The 10,949-nt window shown below is 35.0% G+C and overlaps 1 long non-coding RNA gene across 1 annotated transcript; it reads right to left on the reverse strand.

Moving 5' to 3' along the window:
* Positions 1-6,204: 6,204 nt before the first annotated feature.
* Positions 6,205-10,350, reverse strand: LOC135971652 (uncharacterized). Its single transcript, XR_010587900.1, has 3 exons — positions 8,727-10,350; positions 8,313-8,613; positions 6,205-7,773 (listed from the first exon to the last, which is right to left on the reverse strand). It is a non-coding gene; the product is annotated as an uncharacterized lncRNA (long non-coding RNA).
* Between the last annotated feature and the right edge of the window lie 599 nt (positions 10,351-10,949).

A 10,949-nucleotide genomic window follows, 5' to 3' on the forward strand; every position in this document is an offset into this window, starting at 1 on the left:
CACATGCATGCACATAAGCATGTATATGCCTGCTGAATTTGGCATCATTGGAATTATATACCTCCAGAAATATGTTGAGAATTTTTCCATCTTTTTCTCTCATTGCTATACCCTCTTTAATATCATATTTTCATTGATAAATTGAGCTTGGCATTCAAGCTATTTTGACCAAGTGCATTGTTTTGAGTCCTTGTTGCATTACTCTAAGGTTATTGACATACTGATGTTTACAATTGCAATTTTGGTAATTTGTACTTTTTGTTCAATAGTTTTTAAGAGATGGGGTCTCACTGTGTTGTCTAGGCTGGACTCTGTTCTTTCTTATAAAATTATGTTAAGGTTTTCAAATTTAATAATATTTATTGATAAAAATTAAAATGTGGGTTTTTTAAATTTCCCCAGTGTCTGTGTTTACAGTCCCTTTTCCATATGCAATTTAATATATTTTCAGTTTTCATTTTTAAAATTCTAATTTCTGAAGACTCTTTTCCAAAATAATGATCAGGAAATTCATCCGTTTTAGAATTTTGAGGTATTTTGTCAATACGATACATTTTAGTAAATTTTCTAAGGTACCTGAAAAAACAGGTATTCTCTGATCTTGGAGAGTAAGTCTCAATACATTATCAAAGAATTGACATTCATTTGATTATTTTACTGCAGTTGTGGTTTTATTACATATTTATCTGATTTTTTTCTAGACTTTCACAGATTGTTATTTGGCTCTGTGATTTTTTTTAGTAATATAAAATTACCTGTTTAACATTACATCTTGAATTTCACTTTTCCATTCCACTTGCGTTCCTTGGCATGTGTTTATATTGGTTTTTGTGATACATTCTCAGTCTTTTTCTTTATACTTTAGCAAGATTCCTTATAGTTAGCGAAAATTTAATATGTTTCTTTGACTCACAATTAAAAGCATTTTCCATTTATAGAAAAGTCGAAGGCAGTCACATTTATCAGATTGTATTTGTTTTTTACTATAGTTTGTGAAATTGTCTGCTTGTTCTATTTTCTCTCTCTTTACTTTTCTATGTCCCTGCAATTGGTTTTTTCAGAATAGTATCACTTTATTTATATTGATTATTGTTATGATGATCCTCAATCTACTTGAATCTATTTTTCTCTAATTATGCATGTCAAGAGTCAAGAGCCATGGAGTTCATGCTGAGAAATTCAGGATGCCTTTTACATATTTTTCCCATTTCCCTCACCATTTTGCAGTTTTTATTCACATAATCTAAATTCCAATTAAGAAATCATTGCTTTCACATGACTTACACTTCATATTTTCAAATGTTTTCTGGCATACATGTTCATTCATGCAGATTTTTTCATATCTTAAAACTCCCATTGTAGTAATCTTACTTTGATTCATCTCTGGGGCAGCTAAGCTATATCTCAAGTTTATCTTCTTCTCCCCAAAATTAATTGTCTGCTGAATTCATCACGGCAGCATCCTTCTATCACTGGCATTTTCTGTTTATAAGTAGAGGAATTTTCTTCTGTGCTCACCTTTCCTGCACGCTCAGCTTTCAACAGGTCATTGCCATCTGCCTCATGTACCATACTCACCTGTCTGAGTCAATAACTCATGTTTGTTTCCTTGTTTTCCCACAGGGGTTGCAGCATTTTCTTCAGAGGTATCCTCTTTTCTCATGGGAGCGGAATTATGATTCAGCTCTTTGACTCTCCTAAGCGCTTCATTCTGGTATTACTTGCCCTTCACCTACAGAAATTCTTCAAAAGTCCTGCCATGCTGATATCAATTCCCTAACTTTGAGTGTTATTGTCTGCATTCTGTATAACCTATTGATCGTTTTTATGTTGAGCTGTCAAATAAAATCAATGATGCCCAGTTAAATTTGAAATTTAGACAATGAGCAATTTTTGAGAATAAGCATGTTCTCTTATTTCTGTTTTTATTTTGTTTTGTTTTCTCTAAATCTGTCATTCTTACTTCCAATGGAAACCTGTATCATCTACTCAAAAGTATATTACTCTATTTTGCACATTTTTACTTTCTCTCTCCTTTCTAACTTATTTACTTATTTAGTATTTATTATTTAGCTTATAAAAAAATAACAGATGTTATATACTAGCTTAGGCTACTAATGATTCCATTGCTTTGTGCTTAAATTATCAAATTCTACTTTACCCAACTGAGAGTACTGTGCTTAGATACTAGTGGAGAACAATAGACTAGATTTCTTCCTAACAATGTCCATAATTGTGTGTTGGTCACACAGTTCTTTCTTTTTATTACAGCTACAGCTCTGAAAAGCTTTGCAAAGATCTGACTTCATCCAAGGGAAGAGAGTACAATCTAAAGCTGAAATTATGAGCTCCCTCAAGCTGGTGGATCACACACACTGCTCAGTAGATACTGTTGTGGCTTCTTCCATTTAAAATAATTCTGTGGCGCCTTTGTAATTGTTCTGTGGTGCTCTGGAAGACCTCTGTGCACAATTCGGGAATCTCAGTCTTAACACATCCACAGGATAGTCAGACTTATGAACTGTGCCAAACTAGCAGGTGTAAAATGTTCTAACATGATTTAGTTTGCATTTCCCAAATTATTAAATAGATTGAACATCTTTTCAAGTGTTTATCAGTTAACCTGATTCCCTCTTCAGTGAATATCTGTTCATTATATTTGTACATTTTAATAAGTTTGTCTTTTATTGTTGTACGAGTTCTCTATATATTCTAAAAACTTATTATCCTTCTACATTATATATGATCAGATGTATACTATCAGTGTATTTCTTACCTTTAACTTGGTTTGTTTTATTTTTTTTACTAGTACTATTTAAGTGAAATTCAGATCCAAGTAGAATTCAGAACTTGAAAACTCAATAGATTTATTTATCTCATACTTCTGATTTTATGAAGAGGAAATTGAGAGTGATGATATATGTATCTAAGTTTAGGCTGCTGGTTAGTGACACAAAGAAAATTAGAAATTGGGTCTTTTAATTTCTGTGCTAGTGATTTGGCATCATACCAACATATTCTCCACTGAGCTCTGGTTAAAGATATATTCTTAGGGGAACAAAAAAAAGATAGACTCACACCCCACTAATTCACTGGGTCTTTTTTTTTTTTTTTTTTTTTTCTGAGACAGAGTCCTGCTCTGTCACCCAGGCTAGAGTGCACTGGGTCTTGAATTATACATATACTGATTTTATTTTTTTAACAAAGGTTGCACTTAGGTGGAAAGTACCTTTTGAGAGTCCTCCTTTCTTCCTCTGTCTTTTCTCTCTGCTTGGTTTCATTTGATAGCCTTGAACTGTGAATAAAGAATAAATATGGCTTTCCTGTACCCTAGGACTATCCTCTGCCTTATTTATGTCTGACCTGGTGCAGTACTGCTGACCTTGGAAAGTTTAATTGAGGCTAGAATTATATGGCACAGCTTGAGGCCACCTGAATTTAGAGGGTGTGACATACACAAAGACACACACATGTTCACTGACAGTGTAAAGGCCTGATGAACAGGAGCATTTGTGTGTGTATATGTGTGCTTTTAGCTCTGCTGAAATGGCAGCAGTGGAAATAGACTATTGTAAGTTTTTACTAGGCAGAGTTGAACAATATAATATACCTACATTCCTCGATAATTAAAACACAGAATTCATTTGTTAAATAAATGCAGAATTACTTAAATACGGAAACTACCAAGGTTAAAAAAAAATAGGTCTAACTAATTCAAGACATAACTATTTTGTAAAGTATTTTTTAGCAAATTTTATAACAGATCAAATGCTTGATACATGATGACCCTTCCACTATGTCATTAAAATAATTGATAACATAAAGCAAACAAAAAGTTTTATTAAGTGATTTGACTTATATAACTATTTAATTTTTTAAAGCTATCTTAAATGGCCAATTACTCAAAAATCATCTATTACATTTAATAATATTATGACCAAGACTATAGGTATGAATTGTACATGAAAACAAAGGTGTTGTTATTGAGGAGAAAAAATTATTTTTGTTTACTAATTAACTAGATTTAAAATCAACTGCATTCCTACCAATATATTCCCCAATTATGACTTTAGTACAAGGTAGATTTTGAACTATTTTAGCATGGATGTTGTTGTAGATAAATCTGAAAATCAAAGCAGGCAATTTTCATTCGTGCTACTTTTATCTAATTAAACAAATAACCATACCATTATATTTAGAGATACTATTATATATCCTGAGCAATTAGTTAACAGTATGATAAAGCCCAAAAATATTTGACAAAATACTTCCATTTTGAAGTACAAAAGCTATTTTTTGTTTTATCTAGCATAACTACAACTTGTTCTAAAAATGATCTTTAAATAATGACTAAAGATTAAATGGATCAATACATGATATTTTCATATGTATAAAATATACATGTAAAGTATGTATATGTGAAACATATATACATATGAAAAGGCCTCTAGAGAACTTACCTTTAAATAACTAAAGTTTTAAGAAAAAAAAATTTCTCTTTTTTTGGTGTGTGTAGAGAATCTTATTAATATGTGAGCAATGCTCAGAATTTGTGAAACACGAAGGAAGATCTCAAGTTTGCCCACAGGGCATTCTAGATTCACAAACATAGAAGCTAACCAGATAATTACACCCATATGTAATATAAACTCATTCACAAATGAGGTTTATAGCTTCAAGTGAAACTCAAGATGTCATCAAGTTGTAACATAGCTTCATTAATCTGTAAACTAAATAATATTATTTTAAATTAATTTTCATAGTGACAAGATTTTCTTTAGAAAAATATTTCTCATATACAGTTATGAATACATAAAACATACAGATTATTTTTAAAATTTAACATTAGTGGTCAAATTTTACGTAAAGAGAGTAAGGACTTCTGTCCATATCCTGCCAACAGTTTAAGGTTTTATAAATTTCATTTTGCTAAGAGGCCCTGACAAATTACATGACCCTACTAATTGTATTTTAATCTAGAAATCTGAATTGAGAAATAAAAATAATAAATTAACATTAAGTAGGATAATCAGCACTTACACAGCACCTTGTGCCGGATGTGATCCCAGATACCGTACACACACTAATTTAATTCATTTAATTGAAGTTACTCATTAATGCAATATTTTTGCATGGGATAAGAAGGAATTCCATGGGACTATTCAGAGATAATTCTGAGGAAGACTTTTCACTTAAATAGTAAGAAACAGGGAGAGCAAGGTGTTCAGTCTTTATCCAACCTCACATTCATTTCTTATTCTGGGCCATAGTACAGAAGCCACAGAGATTTATGAGAACCCTGTTTATAAGTGAGTAGAAATGTTCTATTTATATCAAATCCTAAACTGCTTTCAGAAAGAAAACTAGATAGTTTTAAAAGTGACTAACTTTTTTAAGTGATTAGAGTTAGAATTTACAGAAGTAATGACTCTCTAAACATCTTAGTAGTTAATTTGTGGAGATCTGGTCTTCATCTTTCATGTTCCACATAAGCCTTGTTCCTCAATATCTTTTGAAGACCAACATCTTCCTAGTCCCAGAAAACCTAAGATATAATAATATAAAATATTCAAAACTTGAACTGATTTTTGAACTATGACATTATATATGTCACAAGTATTCACATAACCTATTCCTGAAGGACTGTGGGTTTGCTTATTGATAGCTATACTCACTCATGACTTGATACCCAGGGCTATTAGCAGACTATTTATGGCACGGAATTTACTATACCTATCTGTTGCCACATTCAATAGAAATTATTCCTGAAAGTTGATAACATTGTACCTCCATCTCCCAAGCTGGAAGACACCCTAGAATAAAGAATTATATAAGGCTTGTTTTTTTTTAGTCTACTGAGATACATAACATGATGCTCTAAAATTATCTATAAATGCCTTAAAACATAAATTCAACCAGATGAAAGGTATATATACGCATATCACATAAGAACAAAAGATAGAGTAAAATAAAATGGCTTGAAAACCTACTAGCCAAATGGGGTGATCTTTTCCTTCTGTGAACCATCCCAAGATAGATATAAACTGAGCTTGAGGGATGCTGAGGCTGACAGATGTGCCATATTATGCAGGGATACTTTTTATGACTCAGGCTATTGCCCTCTAGAGATGGAGCAGACACCATGGTCCACTTCACCTGAGGCCACAGATCACACTCAAGTTGCAGGTCCCAGAAGTGCTGTCATCCTAGGGAACCACTAGAGTCCCTTTTTGTCCAGATCTCAATCTCTGTCCCTTCTCTGGGGTCAGAAGAGCCAAAGGCACTGAGATGGTCTACATAAATCTATGCAAATTCATTGCGGGGGGAGGTGGCAGGGAGTTCACTTTATCTGATTTAGGTCAATTTAAATTCAACAGCAGCACATGAAATATCAGTAAGATCCATTACTCACAGTATCTTGGGATCCTTAGAGAATTATCCTTAAGTGTGTAAATAAAGTCTATTTATTCAAATGATGAACTTTACTGAAAGACTCACAGGACATCCATCTGAAGCTGTCATATCTTTGACATGACTTCAGGAAAGTGTATTTTTGCAACTCTGAATAGAATCCCTGCATTGATGATGATACCATACATTTATGACGAGTAATATAGGAACAAAAGTGCTAGGCCTGGAAAGAATTTTTTTGGATCTCTTATTTATTACATTTTTAATAGAAACTCAGAGAAAGCCTTATCTCGTGTCATTTGGTTTAAATTCCACAGTACTTTTTGTATTTGACCAAATTCCCTTATCTCTTATTTCCTTGTATTCTGCTGTGCCAGCCTCCTAGCAGTTGATATACTTATCTGTGGTTTTATAATAAAATTTTGGCTTCTACTGAGGGAAAAGAAAAAAAAAACAGAAATAAAAGGAAAAGCTGTTCCTTCGATACTAAATATACCAGTTGCCTGCATCCATTATATGATGTTGAAATAGTTGCCCGTTCTTGGCATATTTGGGAAGCTTTGAGAATTAGTGCCTTGCATACAACTTAAAGGGTTGCTAATGTCATAGCCTCTGATTTCTATATAGAACAGAAGACAGATATGGTGTACAAGGTATTAAAAAATGAAACAAAAAAACAATGAAGACACACACACACACACATATACACACCAAAATGGCCAAACAGAAATAAAAAGAGGGTAGAAATAATATACATCTAGGGTTGTTTTCTGTTTTTTTTATTTTTCCTTTCAGTCAAAAGTAAGTTATGACTTCTGTTTGAAAATTAAAGAAAAGCAGAGTGTGCCTTCTTAACTTGACATTAATTACTTTACGGATTTTTGATCCCGATTTGAAAATTAAAGAAAATTTAAAATCAAGCTATGCTAGTATGTGACAAAACTAGTTGAAAATCCAGACTCTCTAAAATGGGGATAAAGTGTAGATTCTGATAGTTTCTAAACTCTAAACTGTGAGCGTTTAAGATACAAACTCATAAACACGTAAATGAATACTCCAAGTAGTTGTAGACAATGACACTCGCTTTTCAAAGGGTTGTGGGAAGGGGGTTTTCATGGTGGTTATCGATCTAGTAAGAGCCAACAAGTACAAGCAAAGTGAAGCATCTCTGTGCCAGATGTTCTCCTGGGTACTGGTTCTTGGAGCTATGAGTGAGATATCATCCTGATCTACGATTAGAATCATGGCACCGGGCAATGTAGTTAATGCCTGTAATCCCAGCACTTTGGGAGGCCGAGGTGGGAAGATGATTTGAGCCCGGGAGTTCAAGACCAGCCCAGGCAACATAGCAAGATCTGGTTTCTGAAAGAAAAGGAAAGAAAAGAAAAGAGAAAAGAAAAGAAAAGAAAAAAAGGAAAGAAAAGAAAAGAGAAAAAAAATTAGTTGGGCATGGTGGCATGTGCCTGTAAGCCCATTTACTCTGGAGACTGAGGCAGGAGGATAGCTTGAGTCCAGGAGGGGGAGTCTGCAATAAGCCATGACAGTGCCACTGCATTCCAACCTAGGCACAGAGCAAAACCCTGTCTCTACAATAAATAAAATAGATTAGAATAGAATCACTGCACCATGTGCCATATGTAAAACTCATCTGATCTCTGAACCCCACTTACCTATTCTGTAAAATGGAGACCCTACTATCTATTTTGCTTGAAAGATGGAAACAGAACCACACGATATTTTTAAATTCTCGCTGAAATAGTTTTACAATTTGAGCAATTTTGCCTGGCTCTATGGACCCAAATAGCATTCTATGAAAAGTTAGACTCCAAGTGAATCTCTTTGGGGAAACAACTTGGCTTTATAATAAGCAGATCTGGACTTATATGATTGTACTGACTTACGAGGAACAAAAATGCCGATTTTAAGTTCTTTCTGAATCATCCCTTCTGTATCCACTTTGCTGAATTTGACACTAAGATGCAGTTACACTGTGCAGAATATGCACAATTTGTTTGCTCTTAGTCAGTAACTGTTTGGTGCCTCCCCAAAACTGGGATCTTGGAAACTGAGAAGCCGCCACTTTTCACCAGCAGGAAATTCACCAGAATTTCTTTGAACGTTCATAAGGAAGATGGAGGATCTCCTTCTCCTTCCTTGTCTTTGCCAACAGATGTTTTGCCTCTGTGACAGACTACAATCAACCTGTGAAATAATGAAGGCAGAACTCACAATGAAACACCGGCTACTTTTGAAGGGAACAAACTGATTGGATTATTTCCGTGATACTCAGCTGTAACAGAATGTGACAACTATACCTTTTCATTTCCTATCCGGCCTCCAGGAGATGGAAGATTTAGTATCGTTTCGCACACTTTAAGTCTGAGAAACTTCTCCTTATGGCTTCTTATGAGTACTAGAGGCTGGAAAAGAAATCAAGTTGCTTCAGATTTGCAGCAAGAATTTGTATTAAGTTGCTTCAATTTGCAGCGGAGATGCTGGCGGCACTTTGCAAATATTGTCACCATTGACCTGCAAAGGTTGTACATCTAAACCTCTGAGCATTGCTTTGATGCCAGCAAATGAGCTGTTTTCAATCCGTGTTCTACTTTTTTTTTTTTTTTTTTTTGCCAGGTTCCAAGCTGAGACTGTCAACATTACTATAACTTGTGATCTTGCACAGCCATCAGTTTAAAACAATTTCCATGCACATTTATTCAGGTCGAGACACAAGCAGGAGGTCCCAAGGTGGCAGGTTCTTGCATTACTGTAATCCAGTTACCACTGAGTTAAAATGCTTTTATTACAGTCTCAAACCCCTGGGAGAAAGTAGGTATGACAAGCCAGGGTCCGCTTATTATGTTTTAAACCAAGATTGACTCCAGGAAATAGTAGCAAGACTGAACAAGTACATTTTTACATACTTCCCTTCTTCTGCCTTTCTTGGTTCATAATTTTAATTCTTCTTAATCTGAATTATCTTGAAGGTCTTTCAGCCTACGTTGGTGGAAATTTGGAGAGCAACAATACAAGCAATAATTATAAAATAAATTGCTTATTTATGCAAAGTCCTTTGAAAACCTTATGTGTCTCGGGCGTGCATTAACCGACCCCTACCCCCTACTCAACTAAGATATTTTAAAACTGTCTAAACCTGTCCACCTAAGTATTGGTGAATTATTAAAAATTAACTGCTGCCTTAACTACTTCCTTAATCATTGCAGATGAACATGCTAAATCAAATATTTAAGGTACAATTTTATATAATGCAACTTATTTACTCAATTAATATTTATGAAACAGCTACTTAAATGCAGGTAGTATGTTAGCGAGGTTTCTCAAAGGGGGAAGGGTAGGCATAATACCAGCCTTTTGAGCTTACAGTCTTATTGGAGAAATTGGACAAGCAAGTAATTCTAATAATTTAAGATACATACATGTTATAACAGGAGAAGGAAAGAAGTGCAGAAGGGAAGTCTGAGGATTTGCAGAAACCCATCTCCTCGGCCAGATGTGAAGGCTTCCTGAAGGAAATGATGCCTTGGCTTAAGCTAAGGGGTGAGAATGTGTTTTAGAGGAAGAACAGACAGCTTTCATGCAGCATGATTAGCTATGCATAGTGGAGAAGGGCTGGGAAGGATTTAGAAAGATACCAGAAAAAGGAAGATAAAATAAGGGTTACTCTGCCAGGAGCAGTGGCTCATGCCTGTAATCCCAGCATCTTGGGAGGCCGAGGCGGGTGGATCACCTGAGGCCAGGAGTTCGAGACCAGCCTGATCAACCCCGTCTCTACTAAAAATACCAAATTAGCTGGGCATGGTGGTGCATGCCTGTAATCCCAGCTACTCGGGAGGATGAAGCAGGCAAATCGCTTGAACCTGGGAGGTGGAGGTTGCTGTGAGCCGACATCATGCCATTGTACTCCAGCCTGGGCAACAAGAGCAAAACTCCAAAACTCCGTCTCAAAAAAAAAAAAAAAAAAAAAAAGTTACTCTATTCTAGTGCATCTACCTGCAGCCTCATTTGCCCAGTGTTGCTGTGGATGAGTCAGTTTTCTGAGTGATGCTTACACCATTCAATTGTCCCAACTCGACTTTTGTGTCAGTCATAGAGATATTTATCTTAAGGCATCACCTCATTCTTTGCCTTGTCAAACAGTTCACCCTGATAATTTTTCTGCACTTGATGTCTATTGCAAGAAATGAGAAGAATGAAAGTGTCTTATATTTCTACCTAACATGTAATATGTATTACACCATAGTAGTATCATAGAAGCTACTGTGAAAAGATCTGCCTTGTAACATTCTTGTAGTTGGACATCCTGTACGTTCAGGTCAAGTTTTCTCTAACAGAAACCCTGAAATACAGTGGGCTGAGCCTTGAATTTGGAGTGCTTATGTGAACTAAAATCAAAACCTTCAAGTTTGTCACCCTGCCATTATTAATGGATGTTTAACACCCTGCTAAGCTGGTCTACCACTCAGCTGTTTTCTTAAAGTTGGTTGAATAACTGGTATTCTTCCTGCTCACAAAGTCTTTGT

The sequence above is a fragment of the Macaca fascicularis genome, chromosome 7, assembly GCF_037993035.2.
Source record: "Macaca fascicularis isolate 582-1 chromosome 7, T2T-MFA8v1.1".
NCBI lineage: Eukaryota > Metazoa > Chordata > Mammalia > Primates > Cercopithecidae > Macaca > Macaca fascicularis.